This window comes from Danio aesculapii, chromosome 3 (genome assembly GCF_903798145.1).
Source record: "Danio aesculapii chromosome 3, fDanAes4.1, whole genome shotgun sequence".
Classification (NCBI taxonomy): Eukaryota; Metazoa; Chordata; class Actinopteri; order Cypriniformes; family Danionidae; genus Danio; species Danio aesculapii.
The window spans coordinates 26331131-26354943 of NC_079437.1; the positions used below are offsets into that span (position 1 = coordinate 26331131).

The following is a 23813-nucleotide window of genomic DNA, read 5'->3' on the forward strand; positions in this document are numbered from 1 at the left end:
GACGGCTGTCTCAAGACTACAGCTTTCTTCCCGTGAATAATTGTTTGCACAAATGGCTTTTATTTTAGAGTGGTGCCATTGAATGTTTTAAGAATGGTGTAGGGCATTAGGGGATGGCAATAGAGGTGTTTTCGACTGCTGATGAGCTGAAATGATGCACAAGTGCCCTCCATCTCCAAGAAAATTATGCAGAAAGCCTTTCCATTCTGCTTTTGTCTGTCACTTTCACTCATCCCCTCGCTCCCTTCACTCCAGCCCTTGGCAGTCCTGTGGCAAATTGCTTGTGTTGTGTAATTTACTCAGGGGCCGAAGCATCCCATCAGGAATCCCTTCTGGGGGGTCAACTCTGTCCTGCTCATCTTTGCTCAGGATGGCCTCTTGATATTGCCCATAAATCTGGATATCGCTGATTATTTTGATACTGTTGTCCAACAGAGTAATGGAATGTCGGCCCTCTTAAAGTAATCCTCCTATCTGTGTGACCTACCGGAGACCTGCAGTGAATTGGCCTGGCTGCTAAGCCGTGGACTATGGTAGCAAGAAATAAGCTGCTGTCCTGCTTCCATTCTCCTTCTTCTCTATCTTTTTCCACCCAGAGAGGGGGAATACACGCGCTGCACTAGAATCCAAACTGTACTGCTGTCACCTTGAAAAACAGCCCTCATTTTTCACCGCTGTGTTCCTTTTCAATTGAGGCAGCCAAAAAACACACAACTCCCCCAAGCCCTTCCCCCAATGTGCTTTTCATATTGTTCAGTCAGGACTCATTAAAACGTCCAGTCATCATTGAACCTTTCCTGGACTTTTTTTAGTTCGATGGCAGGATGGAGCATTTAATATGTGTGAATGCCTGATGTATTAGGCAGAGTGTGTTTATAGATTGTGCTTTTATTTTTACGGTTCTTTTCAGTCATTTATGTTAAGAGGTAGTTCACCCTGCCTTAAAAATGAAAACTGTCTCTATCTACTCGTTGTCAAGGCATTCCAATGTTGTTATTACTTTCTGTATGTTGTATATATGGAACCCTGTTCAGTATGAAAGTGAAAGTCAAAGCTGTAAATTGACCATACCTGTCAACGTTGGGATGTGATAAGGTACCCCCCCCCTGCCATCACCCCCCCACCCCAACACACACACACACCACCACCTTTTCTTCATTGTATAATTTAAACATTCTGATTAACGTGTGGCGAAAGAATCTCTCATTTAGATACATTAAAAAACTGAGGTGTCACTTTAAAAATGCACAGATCTGTAATGAAAGCATTCGATTGCTTTGCTGACTTTTTATGCTCATTTCAGACTAAATTTGTTGTGTTTAAAAGAAAACCCACCAAGGTCGACATGTTTAGATGTTATTATTATTATTACTGTATGTGTATATATCTGTTCAAACACGCACCCAAAACCCAGTGTCCACTTTCGCTCCGCTTCAAATCATGTGTACGGAGTCCAAACAACGTCTATTGATCACTATGGAGTGCGTCTGACAGTCGCTGCATGAACTGTTTAAAGGATTGCATAGGAGGGGCAATGGCGCCTGTAATGGAAAGGAAGAAAATCCTATTTCAAAGTGTTTTCATGCCTAAATAAAATGTAAGCACAGAACAGATTCCGATTTAAGAGTAAGGAGCGTCCCCTGGTGGTTTGACCGTATGGGTTGCATATAGGGAGGATCGGATCTTTAATGTTTGTTGCCACCTTTCATAGAAAGATTAAAAATATGGCAAAAATACTGGAATATACCTTACCTGGATAAAAGCGGGATAGAATTGCCGTAAAATATGGGAGAATCCTGGGAAAAACAGGAGGGTTGACAGGTATGAAAATGACAAAAAGATCAAATTAAAAATGGTCTGTGTGGCATGTGGGTAATGCAAGGGATAATATACATTAACCTGTTTGTTGTTGCAAAATAAACTCAGACTGGGTGATCAAAACCACAGCTTGAAGCAAAGGGTCTTGTATTACATCTGAATGGGTAAAATTTGACCATAACAGCAAACTTTTGTACATTATCCCACTTTTTAGACATCTACTTCTCAGATGTAAATAATTTAACTCAAAATATTTATTTGAATCAAAATTTTCATTAGACCTCTGAATGCAAAACTTCCACAAAGAAAACAGCCATTTTAAGGAGGCAAGTTAAAACAAGCTGAATATTTATGGATAATAGCCCAGCACAATCACATCACTTATGTAGCTCTTCACCATACAGTGTAAATAATTATTTCGAATCAATATGTTAATTTGAGATTAAAAAGTTTGATTATATATCAATTTAAAATCTATCTGTTAAAGTGTATATAAATTATCATATATAATCTGTAAGGTGAACATACATAATAAAAAATCACAGTACTATAAAAAGAAATACAATTTATTTTTTATATATTCAGTACACAAGATAGCTGAAACTGTGTTTTAGGAAACACCTGGAACAACACATTGATTAAGGCTTTAATTAATAATTACCTCACCAAATGCAATGCATCCATGAAAGAAAGAAAAAAAGTGTTTCTAGCAAGTATACAGTGCAGTGCAGTTACCAGATGAGCCTGTTATCAGTGTTTACCAGTAGCTGGTACAACAAACTTAACATGATTTACATGTGTGTGGATGTGTGTTTGTTTGAAATAAATTGGGTTGAACAAAGCTTTTGCTTTGCAAATGCAGAGGAAAAATAAAACAAGATTAATTTTCACTGTTAGGGCGGCCATAGTTTTACTAAATTAAAATGAGGGAATAAACTTAAAGGTGCAGTATGTAAGTTTGACACCCAGTGGTTGAACTGGGTTTTACATTCCTGGATCAAAACAAACGCAAGCGCAGGTTGCCAGATTGACCAATAGGAGTGAGTCTGTTGATCGAGCCTAAAGGCTGATTTAAATCATGTTCTATATAAAAGCAACGGCACGTAATAGAAGGAACATTTTCCATATTAAAAGGAGTTTTTGTTCTAACCAACACCTCAAATTGATATATTAGAAACGGCTTCTATTTCTTGCAGCTGAACAACAGAAAACTGACAACGATCACCTCAGGTACAGCTCATGTGCTTTATTCGGTGTTAAATGCTAATAATGTGAGTTTGAATGACATTTATTGCCATACTACTGAAAGCAGCAGCAGACAGTTCACCTCAGATCTTGAAAATAAAAATGTTACAAAACAAATAAACCGTTATAAAACAAATAAACCGTTATGAAACAAATAAACTGTTATAAACCAAATAAATCGTTTGTAATTGAACTGTAACTCAAAACCAACACATACTGTAGGTTAGTGATACAGCATGTACATTTAATAATGTTAAATAAGTAAACCTTACCATTTCGTGAGTGAGTGCATATTCTGTGGATCTGAATGGCTATATTAAAATATGTGTCGTATTTCATCAGGTGCAAACAGCCAAATTGCTTAACAATGCAAATCTCGTCACATAGCATGTTTTGACAAGGGGTTACAATGTAACCTGCTCTCCTAATGTTTACACTAGTAATATTTATATAATTTTTCTAATTAATAACCTCATGTGGAACTCTGAATCTGCGTCTCATTTCGGAGTCTGCTACTGTCTACTGGAGGTCGCATTTCAGTCATGGATGCATGCTTTTAGAGCTTTTCTGAATGAATGAATGAAACACACGGCTTTCCAAAAAGGCAACCAGTGGTGCTGAAATATAATTGGCTTAAGTGGCATTGGGAGTGTTTAAAGAACCAAAACAAAGACAGAGTTCTGGCACGTAACACGCATTTTCAAATAAGAATAACTGACTTTAGCATTGCTTCTCAGATAAACAAGAATGTTCACTTGGCATGTTTCTTAAATATCTGCAAACGTCTTATAAAAGTTAATGCTTCAGAAGAGTCAAAAACTTTCATACAGCACCTTTAAAATACAACAATGGAATGAATTAAACGTGGGTACAATTTACCTGAAATGATGGAAAGAATAAATCAAACATGGATAAATTAATACATCATTAACTAATTCTTAATTTGCGGTCACAGTATCCATTTGCATGTTGTGTACAGGACTGTATGTGGCACCATATATAAAAGCACCACTAAGTAAAAAAAATAGGTTTTGTTTATGATGTTGTTATGGTGAGTAATTAATCACATAATTTAAATTATTAGGTGAACTGTTTATTTAATCTTTATTTGGATGGAATTTGTTTCACAGAAGGTAAAACTTCATAATAAGGGCATTCAGAGCAACATGTAGATATTAAGATTAATGACAAAGAACGTGTTTTCATCCTCAGTGGGGCTCCAGTTGGACAACAGTAGTAAAAATGTGTTCTGTTATTTAATCCAATGTTGTAGAAGAAAAATACAAATGTATTTGATTTAGCTGTGATTAAAGTACATTTGTCAAACATAAATTTGCCTAGAATCGTCAGTGTAAACTAGTCCCCTCTGAATAGACTTTAGACATCGAGTTGGTTTGCTTGAGAGCAGAAGCCCAGTGGATCGGCCAGATTTAAATGTCAGTAAATAGACTCAAATGACGTTTCATTGTGAAGGCAGTACAGCTGATGCGGTGGCAAACCTGTGTCCACGAGGCAGTTCATCAGACGGTGTCGCTGCTTTTAATTAACAAGCAGGTCACTGTAAATCGTGACCAGAGACGATGATGAAAATGACAGAGCAGCAGCAGCACCTCATAACGTACATTAAAGCTCTGTTGTCCTTTGTTTCTCTGTTTATTTTGCTTTCCCTCTTTTATGAATTCCCAAGCTACTCTAGCTAGCCTTGCTCAACCCCCATTAAACTATAAATAATCAACAACGCCTCACGCTTACAGCAAATCCATCCTCCTCAGAAGTTACTGAGGACTTTTTTCTGGTTTTTCTGGAGAGCTAATTACAGCTCCAGCCTCCGTGATTAAACCCGGCCTCATCTTTGATTGGCAGCCAGAAAATCTGTTGTCGTTGTCTCGTTTTGGCTGGGTTTTGTCCTGGGATCCACATGGTACTTCAGCACAAGAACAACGGCTGCCCACACACAAAAAAAATCAAGACTTGACTCGACAAATGGGGTCCACTGTTTGACAAACACAAGAGAAAATAATTGCTCCCCTAATGGGCTGAACAATATGATCCACATAAATGTGTGAGTGTTTCCTCCCTCTCTTTAATTGCTTCCCATTCAAACAACGAGATTAAAGAATAGTTCACTCTTAATGAACAATCTATGGTCATTTAAACACGCTCATGTTTTTCCTTTATGGCTTTATTACTTCTGTGGAACACGAAATGCTTACTATTATTTTAAAGAATGAGCTGGTCTTTTTTCTATGCAGAATTTTAGTGAATAGGGGATTAAGGCTTTCAGAAAGTACACAAAAAAGCATCAGAACGTAGCATACAACCATATTCAGAGTTTTCTGAATATGTGCAGTGGATTTTTGTCATTCTTTCTTTTGTATGTTAAGAAATATGATGATTGGTCAGAAGTTTATTTTGGTAACGTTCTGAAAGTACTAATGATTAGAAACTTAAATTCATTCGCTTTTCTTAGTCTCTTACGCTTAGTCCCTTATTTATCAAGGGTTTCCACAGCATAATGAACTGCTAACTATTCTGGCATATGTTTTAAGCAGCAGATGCTATTCCAGCTGCAACCCAGTACTGGGAAACACCCATACATTCTTGCATTCACACATGCACTTATACACTATGGCCAATTTTGTTAGCCACTGTGCCACCCTGATAAAAAACATTTACTTTAAAATTCATGAATTAAAATCTCATATAAAAAAAACACCACTACCACCTCAGTCAATTATTGTCCAAATTGCATTTAATAGCTATTTAATGTCAATTTGTACAGGGTCACAAAAATCTTCACACTGAAGCTGAGTGTTATGAAGCGGACAGGAGACAGAGGTAAGGAAACGTTAGGGTGTTTATTAAATGACAACAAGGAGCACATGAAGGATAGCCAGGAGGATCAGGAATGATGTTGGGGTCTTTTCCTCCGTGGCTGGGTAACAGGAATACACGAGGATGGACAGCACACACCAGATACAGCTGACAGAGGATGACACAGACTTGGAAGGACTGGAAGACAGGACGATTCGGGAGGACCAGGAAGACTAGGAGGAATACAAAGAGAACAGGTAAGTAAATCGTTTGTTTTAGCTGAGGATGACTACGCTGAGTGGTCGCTCAGTTGTCCGCTTTCGTCGAGACGAGCCCGGACAATGAGCGACTGGAGTGCTGTGCTTTTATCTGGTGCTCGTGAATGTGATGCAGCTGTGTGCTCATTAGAAGTCAGGTGATGGTGATCTTCGTGAGTGGGGGTCGTGAGAGCCTGACCAATCCATGACAGTACCCCCCTCCCCAGGGCCCGCTCCTGAGGGCCGACACCTCCGACGCCGTGGTGGTCTCCCTCTGCCTCTAGGCGCTGGGAACTCAGGGTGGCTCTCATGAAACTCCACCATGAGACTAGGATCGAGAATATCAGCTCTGGGAACCCATGTCCTTTCTTCGGGGCCGTACCCTTCCCAGTCCACCAGGTACTCCAACTGGCCACCACGACGTCGGGAACGCAAGATCTCCTTCACTGCGTAGACGGCTCCTTCTTCTAGGAGCAGTGGAGGAGGGGGTTCCTCTTCGTGGTCAGGCTCTGTGGAGGGAAGAACAGGATCGTGATAGGGTTTCAGGAGTGATACGTGGAATGTAGGGTGAATACGGTAGTGAGAGGGTAATTGTAGTTTGTAGGTGACGGGGTTAACCTGTTCCACGATGGTGAAGGGACCAACAAATCGGGGACTTAACTTGCGAGAGGGCAGTCGCATGCGTATGTCCCGGGTGGATAGCCACACCTTTTGTCCGGGTGTGTATCTGGGTTCTTCAGACCTTCTCCTATCGGCGGTTACCTTGCTTCGACGGACTGCCCTCTGCAGATGTTGATGAGCCTCGTCCCAGACTCTCTCGCTCTCCCGGAACCAGTGATCCACTGCGGGGACATCAGATGGTTCGCCATCCCAGGGAAAGAGCGGTGGTTGGAAGCCCAGGACGCACTGGAATGGCGTGAGTCCGGTGGAGGGTTGCCGCAGTGAATTTTGGGCATATTCTGCCCAGCCCAAATACTGGCTCCAGGAGTTCTGGTGACCACTGCAGAAGGTCCTCAGGAACCGTCCCACCTCCTGAATCTTCCTCTCTGTCTGCCCGTTGGTTTGGGGATGATATCCAGAAGAGAGGCTGACGGCCACACCTAGGAGCTTGAAGAAGGCTTTCCATAGACGTGAGATGAACTGTGGACCTCTGTCCGACACAATATCTTCTGGAATACCAAATGACCTGAAGACTTGATTAAAGATATTGTCGGCAGTTTCAAAGGCTGTGGGAAGACCTTTCAGAGGGATTAGTTTGACAAACTTTGAGAATCTATCTACTATGACTAGAATACAGGTATTACCTTCTGACGAAGGGAGGTCAGTGATAAAGTCCACTCCTAGGTGTGACCAGGGACGGTTCGGAATCGGCAAGGGATGGAGCTTTCCAGCGGGTAGATGACGTGGGCTCTTGGATTGGGCACAGTCCTTACAGCCCTGAACATATTGCCTCACATCCCTTGCCATGTTTGGCCACCAGAATCGTTGGGATACTAGCGAGAGAGTATTGTTGATCCCTGGATGTCCAGTGCCTAGCGAGGTATGTAAGGAGTGGATCAGATCTACCCGGTGTTCAGGTGGTATGAACTGCCGATGAGGAGGGCATCCCGGCGGAGCAGGGGCTTCCGGAGTGGCAACGACTGGAGGAGCGTTCCAGGTGATCGGACAAATGGAGATGTGTTCGGGAAGAATCTTCGTTGGGAGTTCTTCATGATCGTGATGCTCGTGTAAACGAGAGAGAGCGTCTGCTCTTAGATTCTTGGGTCCTGGACGATAGGAAATGGAGAAATCAAAACGTGAGAAGAAAAGTGACCATCTGGCTTGACGTGGACATAGTCTCTTGGCCTCTTTGATGTATTGGAGGTTTTTGTGATCTGTGATCACCTGGAACGGATGTTTGGCTCCCTCCAACCAGTGACGCCACTCCTCCAAGGCTAGCTTGATTGCTAGAAGCTCCCTGTCTCCTATGCTGTAATTCTGCTCCGCCGGGCTCAACTTCCGAGAGAAATAGGCACAGGGATGCAGTCGGGGCGGTGTATCATGATGTTGAGATAATACTGCCCCGACGCCGGTGGTGGATGCGTCCACTTCCACCACGAAAGGAAGATTTGGGTCAGGATGAGTCAGGAGTGGGGCCCTTGTGAACTCCTTCTTAAGAAGGCGGAAGGCTGCGGCTGCTTCTTTGGTCCACTCCAGTCCTTTGGGTTTACCCTTGAGGAGATTAGTGAGAGGTGATGTAATCCTGCTGTAGTCCTTGATAAACCGTCTATAAAAGTTAGCAAACCCAAGAAACCTCTGGAGCTCCTTAATGGAAGTGGGTTCTGACCAGGATAGAACAGCCTCAATTTTCTTCCCATCCATACGTATACCGGTTTGGTCAATGATGTATCCCAAGAAATGAATCGACTTCTGGTGGAATGAGCATTTCTCCGCTTTGAGGTAGAGGTGATGTTCTCTCAATGTGTGTAGGACCTCCGCAACGTGTTGGCGATGTTCGGCCTCACTCCGGGAGTAAATGAGGATGTCATCTATGTACACTATTACACAGTGGTGAAGAAACTCCCGGAGGACTTCATGAATGAAGTTTTGGAATACGGAGGGGGCGTTGACCAGACCGTAAGGCATGACCTCATATTCATAGTGGCCAGTAGGGGTCACGAATGCTGTCTTCCATTGGTCCCCCTCACGTATTCTTATCAGATTATACGCGCTGCGGAGGTCCAATTTAGTGAAGACTTTAGCTTCTCGGAGCTGTTCCAAAGCGGCTGGTACCAGAGGAAGGGGGTATCGGTATTTTACTGTACCGTTATTTAGGACCCTGTAGTCGATGCATGGACGCAGCCCTCCGTCCTTCTTGGCCACAAAGAAGAAGCTTGAGGCGGCTGGTGATTTTGAGTGACGTATGTACCCCTGACTCAGAGCCTCCCTTATGTAATCTTCCATTGCCTGATTCTCTGGAAGCGAGAGCGGGTAGATCCTACCTCTTGGCAACTGGGCATCTGGAACTAGGTCGATCGCGCAGTCCCATGGCCGATGCGGCGGTAGCTGGGAAGCTCTCTTGGGGCAGAAGACATCATGAAAGGAGCTGTACTCCTTAGGAATGTGGATAGACTGCTTCTCAGGAGGGCTCTCGACCGATGTTGCAAACAAAGAAATGGGGTTCCGACCTTGAAGAGGGAGATTTGGAAAACAGGCAGGTGTACATCCAGATCCCCATTTCTTTATCTCTCCTGTGCCCCAAGAGATGATGGGATCGTGCTTCACCAGCCACGGGCGCCCTAGAATGATGTCCATATTTGCACCCTCCAGAACCAGAAATTGAATCCTCTCTTGATGTAACAACCCCACTTGAAGAAGGATGTCTTCGCATTGTCGATGGATACGGGTCGAAGATCGAGTGCACTGGGTTATCGGTTGTATCTGGTATATATGCGAGGACGCCTCAGTACGGAGGTGGAGTTGACGACAGAGGGATTGGGAGATGAAGTTACCTGCTGACCCGGAGTCGATGAGGGCTGTGACAAGGAGAGAAATAGAGGCAGTAGTTATTTGTACGGTGGTAGTAAGTGGTTTACATTGTTCAATATTCGTACTGAATACACTCACTGAAGTCCGAATGGGACGAAGGGGACACTCCATACGGGTGTGTCCACTGACACCGCAGTATAGACACAGACCCCGGGTCAGCCTCCTCTGTCGTTCCGCTGATGTCAGTCTTCCAGACTCTATTATCATGGGTTCTGGTTCTGGAGAGGCTGTTGACTCAGGCGATTGGAGGAGTGCAGACGAGGGGGTGATGGTGTCCTGTTGATAGGAACGGAGACGATCGGAACATCGGAGAGAATGTTGGATGAATCTCTCCAGACCCATTGTATCATCTAATGTGGCCAGTTGGATTCGGAGAGTGGGTTCCAAGCCGAGCCGGTACGTGGTCAACAACGATCTCTCATTCCATCCACTTGCAGCTGCTAGAGTGCGAAACCGGAGAGCATATTCCTGTGTAGATAGAGTACCTTGCTTTAGATGATACAGCTGCTCTCCAGCGGCTACTTCCCCATCAGAACGTCCAAACACCTCTTTGAAATACTCCGTGAAGGTAGTGATGGAATTCATGACCGGCCCGGCTTGGTTCCAGATCGTCTCAGCCCATTTAAGTGCAGGTCCAGAGAGTAGAGATACGATGTAGGCGATCTTCGACTTATCTGTGGGATATAGAGAAGGTTGCATTTCGAATATGAGGGAACATTGTAACAGAAAACCATTGCACTCCCCCGCTCCGCCTGAGTAGGGCGCTGGTCGGGCCATGGGACTGGAAGGAAGGGCCGAAGAAGAAACTGTGGAGGCGGAAGTGCTCGGTGCTGGTGGTGCGTTGGAAAGTGGAGCTGGTGGCTGTAGAATCCGCTTCAACTGGTCCACCAGCTCTTGAAGGTGATCGGGGGTGCTCATGTTGTCGTCGTTATGGGTCCGGGCTTCTGTTATGAAGCGGACAGGAGACAGAGGTAAGGAAACGTTAGGGTGTTTATTAAATGACAACAAGGAGCACATGAAGGATAGCCAGGAGGATCAGGAATGATGTTGGGGTCTTTTCCTCCGTGGCTGGGTAACAGGAATACACGAGGATGGACAGCACACACCAGATACAGCTGACAGAGGATGACACAGACTTGGAAGGACTGGAAGACAGGACGATTCGGGAGGACCAGGAAGACTAGGAGGAATACAAAGAGAACAGGTAAGTAAATCGTTTGTTTTAGCTGAGGATGACTACGCTGAGTGGTCGCTCAGTTGTCCGCTTTCGTCGAGACGAGCCCGGACAATGAGCGACTGGAGTGCTGTGCTTTTATCTGGTGCTCGTGAATGTGATGCAGCTGTGTGCTCATTAGAAGTCAGGTGATGGTGATCTTCGTGAGTGGGGGTCGTGAGAGCCTGACCAATCCATGACACTGAGGGGTTTAATATTGTTTGTACAATTTTTAATTGAACTATCCCCATTTAAACTATATTTTTATATAAAATAAAATTGTAAAAGTAAATTACACGTGCATTTTTTAAAATTAACCATGCATTTTCCAAAATAAAGTGAAAATATTTGGTCTGCCAAAAACTATATTATACATTCAGAGGACCTAAAAATAAAATTTTATTCAATTTAATTTAATGATGCCATCACAGATCCCTCTTTTAAATGAATATGTTCTATAGATTTTATGATCACCAGCAGTGTTGCTCTTTCCAGGCTGCTGGAGAACACTGACATTCAATTGCACTACAAATCCCATCATGCACTCACACACCTGGCCCAGATCCAACATGATTGCAAACACACACAGTTGAAGCTTTTCAGGACTAATTACACAGACTATTTATACACCTCTCAACCACACACACGTGGCTGAGTCTTGTTTTCTGTAAGCATTTAAAGCGTTATTTCTTGTCCAGCCTTCCCGTGTTTTGTTCTGTCATTGTTTATCCTGTTTGCCCTCTAGCCTGACCTTTTGCTTGTATTTTGACAACATATTTTTGGATTGCCTTTGTGCTTCCGTTTTGCTCCTATTTTGACCATTGCCTGCCTGAATACTCTGATTATTAAAGAACTGCATGTGGATCCTCACATCAGTTGTTAGCGTACTTATGTTACAATAGGATGCTTTAAAATAATATATTTGAGCATATACAACAGATTAGTCAGTTTAAAAGCCAAAACTCGAACTAAGTAACAAACTAACTAGAAAACTTAACATCACAGTCCAAAAGTTAGTACACCCTAATTATTATGCTGTGAAAAAATATGAAATGGTTATAACTTAATAAGCACCAAAAAGTCTATATTCACAGAGATATTAATGCAATTTTTCATTTTCAAAAGGGGGTACTCATTTATGCTGAGCACTTATTATTAGTTTGAGCAGCACAGTGTCATAGTCTTATGGGTATCTTTGTCTATGGTATCACATTTCCAGGACAATGAGGATGTGTCAATGAGCATAGTTTCATATTTTGGTCAAGTACTCGAGTTCTGCAGCACCGATATGAACAATTAATCAACCCTCAAGGTATGACTCCCAGATCAGAACCCAGTACCAACATCATAATTCATTTAAGCGTCTTTTTTGGCCCTGGTAATAAATGATGCTTGTAGAAATATATAGAGTGAAGTATCCAAGGTCAATACTCTGCAGCAAACCGCAGCTCTACCAGTGTGGAATTTTGAGTGGGCAGAATCAGACGTGTTGCTGAGCATCAGCCACTTTCAAGCTAGCTATTTGGTTAGCGCTTAGCACACGCGCACAACCCCTCCCTTCTGCACAGGAGTCATTAATTATACCTCCTCAACCGAATTAGACATGGAGCATTTTATCTTAATAGCTCACTGCAAGCAAGCCTTCAGGACGGGCATTATACTGTTTTCATCTGGTGGAGGCGTTCTCCTTCAATTCAATTTCTCTCTGTCGCTTTTGAGGGCAGAGCATCTATGAAGGCTTTGTCGTGAGCCTTTCCTCATCCTCCCGGGGCCTGAAGGTGAAGCCGGAGCCCTGCAATATTGTGTGACACTCATGTAATCACTCCTGAAGGGGAGAGACGTTGATTGGAACAGAAGCAGGTTGAGATCTACAAGCACAAAATCTATTTGCACCGTGACCATGGAAGTGCACAGCGCACAAACAATTAAAATGCTAATTTCCCATCCCAGTGGTAAAGTGCTAATGACTTTTCTAGTCATCCAGTACCTCATAAATAGTTCCCAGTGAAGGTTTTAGTATGAAGTGTGGAAACCAGTTGAGGAGTTTTTTTTCTAAAGTGTCATATGCTCCTGTGGGTCAGTAAGGCATATTTATGCATGCACTGCAATGTACTGTGTATGTGAACATACTTGGAAAAGGATTTTATTTTATTTTATTTTATTTTATTTTTTTATTTTTTATTATTTTTTTAATTTTATTTTCTTTTTAAAATATTTCCTAAATGATGTTTAACATGTCCACAGTAAGTCTGTAGTTAACCTAATTAACTTAGTTAAGCCTTTAAATGTCACTTTAAGCTGTATAGAAGTGTCTTGAAAAATATCTAGTAAAATATTATTTACTGTCATCATGGCAAAGTGTATTAGAAATGAGTTATTAAAACTATTATGTTTAGAAATATGTTGAAAAAAAAACGTCTCTCCGTTAAACAGAAATTGGGGAAAAAATAAAAAGAGGGGCTAATAATTCTGACTTCAACTGTGTGTATATATATATATATATCAATACATAGTTTTATATTATTATTAACTATATCTATAATCTAAACTAAGATGTGACTTGAATATTTATTTGCAGAATTGAGCATTTATTTGCAGAAGATGACAGTTTGTCAATATAAAATATTCCATGTTGTTATGCAATTGATTAAGTATTGGATAACCAATTTGAATATTTAATGCCTGAAATATTTATGGTTTGAAAGCATTGCATATTTTATACTGCCCAATATTGCCATTTTATGCAAATAAATGTTCTAAAAGATGATTTTTATTTTATTTTGAAGACATTTTATATACTGTATAAAGCATATTACACTGAATAAACATGAAAATAATATTTTAATAATAAAGTAATATTGTAATAATATTCAAGTTTTTGTAGATTTTTATAATCTAATAAAATATTTATTCAAAAAGATATGTTTATAAAATAGAATCTGTCCATAGTGGGAAGACCTGTGAAAACTTATCAGCACGACCAGTCACATTACTGCAGATAAGCATGTCTGTTTGAGTAAACAACATATTGATTGTTTTTACAAATATTTCATAGTATGTCAGCTGTTCATTAGCTGTCAAATTCACCAATATTTTTTACTGCAAAAAAAGAACATCTTATCTGTCAGTTAGAAAAACAAAGTTTCAGACTACTGCACAAAGTCTCAATATTGGCATCCCCTATAGCACTGGTTTAGCAGTTTTCTCACGTTTCATTTAGATTATCTTTCAACTGTGAGGTTACAGTCAGTACAGCAACCCTACTCTCACTCAACTTCTTAATACTTTTTTCTACATCTTCCCAGTACATTTTTATTTACCCATCCTTCTTGATTATCAAATACTTTAAAGGAACTATTATTCCACTTTTTAAAAGATGTCAAATAAGTCTCTGATGTCCCTAGAGTGTGTATGTACAGTTTCAGATCAATACCACACAAACAATTTTTATAAGTCTTTAAAATTGCCCCTTTTAAGTTTACTTACTTACTTATTCCTGGCCTACCTTGCGGTGTAGAGGCTGAACAAAGTTTCTGCCACCTTTTCCTGTCTGCAGCCACTGTTCTGGCACAGTTTGAGTCTACCCTACTCTTTTAGAATGCTGGGTTAAATGAGTCCATCCATTTCATCCGAGGCCTACCTCTTGGATGTTCTCCCTGGGTTCTTGCCTCCAGCATCTGCTTTGGAACCCTGTGGTTTTTCATCCTGACAACATGACCAAACCACCTCATCTTATGCCTGTCAATTATTTCAGTCAGTGGTTCGACTTGTAGGTTTGTTCTGATGGTCTGGTTCCTTACACGTTTCTACGAGTTTTGGCACTCGTCTAAGGTACCGCATCTCCATTGCCTGCAATCTGTTGTTCCTGCTGTTAGTAAGTGCCTAAAGACCGTCACACACCGGATGCGTCGCTCAGCGCTGCGACACGGCGTGCACATGACAGTTGAAAGTATCGCACACCAGATGCGCACATTCGCATGCTATTTTAAATTAAACTAATCAGATGGCGCTCTGTGGCGTGGCAGAAAAATGAACAGTGTCCTGAGTCATTTGCTGGGCGCCGCCGACAACCGCCGACGCCGGTGTGTGTACCCTGATAGAAACCTATGTTTAGAATTCTGAAATGTTTGGATCTGCGTGGCGCTACGCGGGGCGCTTCTGGTGTACGACCTGCTTAAGACTCACACCCCTAGGTAAGAGTAGGCCCATAGGTGGAGTTCCTGGAAAGGCTCTGTTAGAATATAATCTGCCAGATGCGGCGATCCTCGCATTGAGATCCTTATTGGGTTTCCCATCCTGACTTACTGTTTCAAGGTATTTGAACTCCACTTGCTTCAAGACAATGTGGGACCCTTTTAAGCTTTGATACTAATTGGCATGTTTTAGTGTCTGTTGCTTAAAATTCAAATGAGTTTGTGCTCTTTTCAAAAGAAGGCGGAGCTACAAATGGCCGGCATACTATGGAGACTACAATGTTCATTAGTGCATTCCAAAGCATAACATTTATAATGCCTTTTAATCACCTTAGACATTATCTTTAGCAGGTACGTTGAAAACTCTAATGGTGGCCGGCAGCTTCTCACTCAGGGCTGTCTATGCTAATGAGGGAGAGATTGTCACTACTGGGCAGGGCTTTCCCCCTTTGTGTTTCTGCAGATTTTTTATCAAGTGTGATTATAAAAAATATAATTCATTTATTTTTACCATTAGAGGCTGGCTATATTCACACACTCTTGCTATGCAACTGTGTTTAAACCTTGTATGAAAGTGATTTTTGCTCAAAAGGTTCCCTTTAAAGTTTTTAAATACTTATAAAACAGCACAATTGTTATACAGTAATTTTACATTGGCATAAATGCTAGTCTTTTGGCCATTCAAGTGTTTAGAGACGTGTTTGGTTAATCTGTGCTTGTATCCATCACGACCCTATTTCATGGTAAACACAACTGAAGTCGAACGAAATAAGAAAACCAACGTACTGCTTCTCTATTAAGAGCAGTAATACAATGAGGACAAAATTAAGCATCTTAATTTGGATTCTCTGCTCTATTGCTTCACAAAGCTCCTTTTTAATTATATTTATCTAATGAGGTCATTGAAATGCATAGCCACAGCCCGTTTTCTTCGCATAGTGGCGGGATGGGCTGTTTTCATCACAGGCGCTACATTGCCTGTGTTGTTTGATTAGATTTTGAGTAGCTCAAACACTGTCATTACTTAGTGTCTGGAGCACAAGTGCCCTTTCTTCATCAACTTAGTTTATCCAATTTATATTCTTCTTGCTTGTTTTACATGTCTTTTTAAGTTTAAGCATCTGCTGGGTTTATGGTAGTCATGGTTTTTAGGATATTCAATCTTTTTCACTGTACTTAAAAGGAAAAAAATTGTTCATGCAAAAGAGAAAGTATTTCACAAGCTTTCCCAGCTGGAGTTTAATGACTTACGCATTGCTTATTTATATTTTACTTAAAAAACAAACCTTTGCATTCGCTTATTTTTAATGAGCAAGGACATTTTAAGTATGGCTTCCAGCTATAGCTATGTATGTAGTATATAAACAAACAGTCAAACACACACTCACCTTCACACTGCAAACCTTAGTGCTCAGTTTCATATTTTTTTGTACAGTTATTAACTTTTATGTGGACAATTTCAGATTCTGGTGTGAACAGATCATGGTCCTGGAACATCCTTCATGTGCAAAAGAATGATTAAGCAGCACACTGTTGTACAGATGTAAACAGAATATATTGAAGAGATTACATATTTATTTATTATGCTATGGAAGCCAGCAAAAGTGTGTGCGGATAGTATAAATAAAATAAATGTGAGATAGCAGAAACAAGAGGCTAGTTTTTAAAAATTTTGAACTTCCTAGCATCCTATCTTATGCACATGTATACTTATTGCAGGATTGCTGGTCCTAAATCTTAAAGTTGGTATTAAAATGATATTTTAAAATATTAAATTTAACTTATTAAACTCTGTAGACTATTAAACTCCCTGATTTTGATACAGAATTACCGCATTTTCTTGTTTGTCATTTTTGACACTGTTTAGAACATTAAGATTCTGGATAAATTGGATGATTTTTGAAAAACTTTATGATTCTCATTTAAATCTGAATAGGCGACTAAAAACATGTAATTTGCCTAAACATCCTGACTTTATTGTGCTGCAGTCTTAAATTATATATTTTTAATTGTCATTTATTTAAAATTATTTATAGGGGACCTATTATGTAAAATTACTTTTATAAGTAGTTTAAACAGTTGTTTTACAACAGTCTGTCAATATTACGAAAACAATTATTAAAAATTATAAAATATTATTACATTTATCTTTAGAATCACACATCATTAAACCAGTCTGCAGAAACACTTTTGATTGCCATTCTCCCTCTGTACGTGTCATCAGTGGGTGAAAGTCCCGTCCATTAGTGACAATCTATCCCTCATTAGCATATGCCATTAGTCTTATTTTTAAACCTGCCATTATGCTGACACATATGAATTTATAGCTCCACCCTCTTGGAGCACAATCTCAGTTGAATTTAAAGCAACAGTCACCTGGCCTAAGCTCAAGATCAATGGATTAAGATCTAAGCCTAAAAGAGGCAGTTTCAAAGAGTTATAAAAGATTATTTATTTGGTATTTTTTGAAAACTTAACATTAGGGCAGGGTAATAAAATTGATGTATTTATTGACTGAACACCATTGTCAATATTGATTTTAAAAAAGTTTGGTATGAAGTTTCGGCATGAAGCGCTATAGTTTTAATAAAATGTGGCCACTGAGCACGCGCATTGGAAACACTACTAATAAATGAGGAGATTGTAAATAAAAAAGGATGTAAGGATGTCTCCAGAGTGGCTTTTTGGTTTCTTTTCTTGTGCATCCCAGCAACTAGCTCTCCGTCTGAAAGATTTTCAAGCATAGGGGTTAATGTAGTCATCCAGCTTCACAATTTGTAATGTTACAGTATGTATTTGAATAATGATGATTAGTTCCTTTACTTGAAAGCCCAGATTTGATTATCATAATTTCTTTTGTTTACAAAGTTTGAGGTTTACTGTATCATTATTATTCACACCTTTAAAGTTTGCTTTGATTGTTCAGCATTTACACTTTACCATTGAACACTTTGCAACATTTTATTTGTCAAGTTTAAAAGTCTCTTTCACACTTTAGTTTATTTTATTATAAGGAGATGAGATATATTTTGTTTAAATATTTTTGTTTTTGACTATTAAAACTATTTGTCTTAGTAATGTTGGTAAATTGAAATAAAGTGGTTAAAAAATCCTACCATACCTAATTGTATTGTTAAAAAATATTCAATAATTATCAAAACCAAATGATATGAAACATGATATCGTGATAATTAATTTTTGCAATATCGCCCATCCCTACTTCACATACACACTCTAGAAACATCAGAGACTTATGTTACATCTTGCAGAAAGGGGCGTAATAGGTCCACTGTAATTATTAATTAAATATTTTTAATATTATAAATGTAAATGCTGGATGAATCAGGGTTTTCAACTAATTTCTTGAACAAATAATTGAACAAATGTTATACACATTAATAAACTTGAGGAATTTATACTGTTACACCAGTACTTTTTTCTCAATGTACATAAATTACACTACTGTTGAGTTAATAATTCCACAAAATGTAAACTGCTTTGCGTGGTTTTGCTCCAGCTCTAAAACAAATGTCAATGTTTGACGTGATCAAACTTATCAAAGGTTTAAAAGGCAACTGAATCATAGTAATTTAGGAACAAGATTGCATGGGTGTTTGGTTCCAGATTACAGCCTTTTGATGAATAATCAAACTCTTATATAAAAACTGAAAGATCAGAAGACATCAGATGTTCCATATTTGGATATGTTTATAATGTAGGAATCCATGTGCATTTGCAATACATATACACTATGATGTTTCAAGGGCAACAGTGTTTCAAAAACAAACTCTCAAACATTCCCAAATAACAGAGGAAAAATAGAGAGAAGGAGCGTGTGTACGCCACACATGAGACAGTGAAGAGTAACTTAGATAAGAGAGAAAAAAGGAGCAGGAGCTACGTTTAGCAATTTATGAATCCTGTTTCATTAAGAATTAATGGCTCGGTGCAGTTTCAACTCTTGGCTGCGTTCTGTTGTTCTCTTAGCGTTTGCGTTCTGTTTTCTTTGGCGGGCTTGCTGACGTCAGCTCACCCTTCCAAAACACACTGAATTATTCAGTTGCTTGTGGCCTGTCGCTCCATCATCAGCACGTACAGCAACATGATGTGTCTTGCCAAACATCCATAAGCATCGACACGCAAATTGGGAATTGTGCATGAATGTAACATATCTTTACTCTGGAGTCACTTAAAGGATTGTATGCCATCTTTTTAAATGACTGACAGTACAAGAGGAGGCATGTCCTTTTATTTTCAATCAAGAAAATGCTTTGAAAATATACAAATCATTTATTGTGGTGCTGTGTAAAAAAATCTGTATCAGGTTTCTTGTTTTCTGAATACAGTATACCAACACAGAATGATGGCTTCCTTTCTTGTTCATGTTGTGTTGTTTATTGATTGTAGAGTTTTGTGATTTTGTGTGAATTATAACATCTTGACTAAGCAAAATAACCTTATCATAACCAAAAATTAATGAGCTAAAGGGTAGTGTAATTCATAAGTCTAATTTGGTTCATTTTTTAACCCTCTGGGGTCTGAGGTGATTTTGGGGCGCCTAGGATGTTTTGACACACTCTGACATTTGTGCTTGTTTCAGTTACTTATTACATGGCCAAGATGCATTTTTTTGTATTCAGCACAAACTGTGCTACAGTAATATGTGAGAAATATTGATTTACATGCTTGAGATTTTTAAGGAAAAAAAATTATGCATAGTTAGTACATTTTGAGGAAAAAAAAATTGCTGAAATAATGTCCAAAAAACACACTGAATGGGTCTGAATACGACTTTTGAGTAACCAGTCTTGTAGAATATTTACTTCACAATTATGTGAAAATTGTCATGTTCTCTAATTCATAGAAATCATTACAATGATTTACGTTTTGTAAAGTCTATTTTGGGTCAGCATACTGTATGCGTGAGAGTGACAATGGTCATGAATAATTCACACCTGGAGAAACAAAAGACACTCCCCACTGGCTAATGTTCACCCATCAAGGCCATTGTAAAGCAATATCCAGCTCCAAAAGCTAGCCCAAACTAAAATGCTTGTTTTATTACTTGCTGTATTATGACCATGCAAACACTATTGTTTAACACTGTATGTGCACTTAAACAGCATGAGCAAAAATATATTTAAAATGGTGTAAAATGTGTTTGCAAAACTGTTGTAATAAAAACCTTCTTGTGCAAGACTCAGAGACACCGAAGAAGAGTAATGACAAAAGCTTTAAACACAAGCATAAATCATATTTTAAACATGAAAAACAATTACTTTAAATCCAAATTATATTTTAAGACCTTTTAGGTCTAGATTAGATAGATTGATTGAATGAATGAATGATTTAATGACTCACTTGTTTCATTAACATATTTGAACATACATTCAACAAATTTGAACACATCATTTGAGTATCGACAGATGAATTGAGATTAGAATGCAACACATCTTTACTCCAGAGTCATTACAATTTTACACGCCATCTTTTTAAATTACTTTCAGCATAATAGGAGTAATGTCCTTTTATTTGCAGTCAAGAAAATGGTCTGAAAACAAAAACTATTTGTTCTGGTGTTGTGTAAAAGCAGTTTCACATTTGTATTGCCTTGTGATCTGAATACAATCATCACAGAATAACATCTGTCCTCGTTAATGTTGTATTGTTTATAGACAGTAGAACTGCATGATTCTGTTTGAAATCAGAATGATTTTTGCCTAATATAGAGATGTATTATTATTATTACACAATTTTATTTAAGCAAAACAACCTTATTAACTTAAGGGTCAACCTTATTTACTTAAGGGTCAATCTTACAGTCAATCTTAAAATATTTAATCAGTTTAATGAATTATTATAGTTTTGAAAATCGAATTGAACGAATGATTCAATGACTCATCAACAAATGAATCACGTACTTGAACAAATCGAGAATCAAATTGAGAGTTGTGCTTGAATGCAACACGTCTTCACTGCAGCATCATTAAAAGTTTTGCACGGCATCTTTTTAAATGACTGTCAGCACAACAGTCATCATGTCCTTTGATTTTCAATGAAGAAAATGCTCTGAAAACATCAAAATCATAAATCATTCCTTTCGGGCGGCAAGCCTGACGTCGACAGAAACTGCAAGTAGTTGCTTTTGTCTTCAGCTGAGACAGATAAGCTGGGTGAGCCATTTTTACCCACAGTGCTTGACAAAAGAAATGTGCCATCAAACCAAATGAGACAGATTAATGAAATGAAATTTTCACACAGCCGAACAAGAAGCATTGAAGAAAGTTGGAGGGGGAACTCAAAAAAGAAAGGCGCTTTGACTCTAATAAGGCTGCGGTTGAATCGGCGGCTGTGCTGCAGATAAAAGGAGCTCTGGTGGTGTCAAAGACGTCCTCAGTCTCCGGTTCATCAGGGGTAGGAGGAACGCGATTGTGGCTTCCTCCTAAAGCAAGCTGATAGGATTAACGGCATTAACCCAAATTTCCTGTGACACTGGTTAGCACCACTGCAGCTAGTGATTTCACAGCTCATCTCTCTCCAGTGCACTGACCTAACACACTTAGGAAAGTTTTGGTGTATCTGAGCCATAATATCTCACTGCAGTAGATCTGCTTGGTACTGTAGATAGATATCTATTGATATTTAGGCCGTCATGTTCCTCAGATTGGCACCTATCCTGGTATAACCCTGGATTCGCCAGCCTGCTGTTTATTCAAGACTATTTAAAGAGTACTTGTACATCCTAATGATTTGATGGACCACTTTAGATTAGACTGCAAAGAAATATTCATATTTTAGTTGTACAATTAACTGAAATATTTGTTTTAATGCACTTTATTTGTGTATATTATTTAGTAATCACCCACAGGGAATGTGGTGATTTTACAGTTTACTTCCATTTTATTTTCTTGGTGTATTTTTTTATATTCATACAATTTTTAGATCAGATAAGTCAGTTTTTCTTATAGTCAGATTGGTTTTTGAAAGGTTTGACAGCGCAAAAATAAAATAAAATAAAAAAATCAACAAAAAAAAACTAATTATGATTGTTTTCATAGGTTGACCTATAAACGCATAGTATAACGGCAGACTTTTAAAAAAATTCTATTACTTTTAATAGTTTTTTTATTTTATTTTGTTTACCTTTTGTGTTATTTTTAAATTTTTCATTTTGAAATGATAAATTATTCAACTTTTCTCTTTCACCGTCTTTACTTCTTATTCTTCTTATTTAGGCATTGGCACCGTGTTGTGTGGCACTATTTGATGAATGTGTTGGCCTCTGTGGGTCTGATATGGCTTGTTTTCAAGCACTGCTTCATCCACTTACCTTGTCTTCTGGGACATTGTGACAGACAGAGAGAAAGGATGCAAAGCAGAGACTATAGTGTTCATGGACCGCCAAATAAGACAGACACAGATAAACACAGCATCCAATGGAAGAATAAGCTAATGGTTCTTTTTTGTTTTGTTTTTTTACTCTGACAGTAATTTGGTTAAAGGCAGAGGCACAACTTTCACTACTATATATATATTTTTAAATGGTTAGAAAGGAAAAAATATGCATTCTTAATCCAGATTGATATGCACAAAAATGTAATAATATATATAGAATAAATAATATTTTCGTCTTTACTTCTTCTCATGTTTCATTACTTTCAAAATATTTTATTGCAATTACCAGGTCTGAATTCTTTAATGTGTCACTATAGCCCAATCCCAATTTTACCCCATAGCCTTTCCCCTTACCCCTACGTCGTGTCCCAATTCTTTTTAGTTAGAAGGCATAGGGCTTAAGGGAAGGTCAAGATAGCCCTTGAAATGGAGATTTTCCAGGACCACACTCAAAACCAAGGGGTGCGAAAATTTTCCAGAATACACCAGCTACGATAGCAAAATGGCTGCACATGCGAGTCAGAATATGCACAAATTTAAGTAATATTTAGCATAATTAAGAATTTTTACATTAAACAAGCAAATGTTTTATTACATTTATATTGGCGTTAATGTTTTACGATCATGCTTTTTAAAAATAAAAGATAAAAAAACTCTTAATTTCGCTATCTTTAATCCATGATAACAACTCCTGTATACAGTAGTAGTCCCACAACATACTTTCACATCTGTCACTAGTATACCCGATCATAAAAGTGTAGTGACTGGGAAGTACTTTTTTCCAGTGTCTAGTATAACGTTAATGTTGATTTATTGTGCATAGATGAATATGGTGTAAATGCACAGTACAGTTACAAGCTTATTGCCACATTATATCATTATGATAACATGATATCGTTGCCTTTGGTGATTTCCTGAAGATAAATACCAAAAAATAACACAACTTTAAAATTTACAGCAGTTGCCATCGTCAATCTCATTTGAAATAAGAGCTTGTAACGACATTTGATGACGTGTGCATGTGTTGTAATGCTGTCCTACTTCTTAGGGGTGAATTAGAAGCCCTTCAGCATTACACTCTGGGGCCAAGGGGTACGAAAATAGAATTGGGATTGGGCCTATGTACTGCCACTATGTCACTATATACACTATATACAATATACTACATGCTTGTATCAACCCAGGTCTGTACATTTCTACAATATAGAAATTACTTTGACACAGACACCTCTGATAACATTATTACTAGAAGCATGCTTTCTTTCTGTAAAGCTGCTTTGAAATACTGTATATCATACAAAGCGATATACAAATAAACTTGAATCGAATTGAACTAAAAAAAGTCATTCA

General features: G+C 38.9%; 1 protein-coding gene across 1 annotated transcript in view; it reads left to right on the top strand.

Moving 5' to 3' along the window:
- Positions 1-23813, top strand: part of grin2aa (glutamate receptor, ionotropic, N-methyl D-aspartate 2A, a) — a 203999-nt gene that overhangs the window by 145425 nt on the left and 34761 nt on the right. The window lies entirely within an intron of this gene.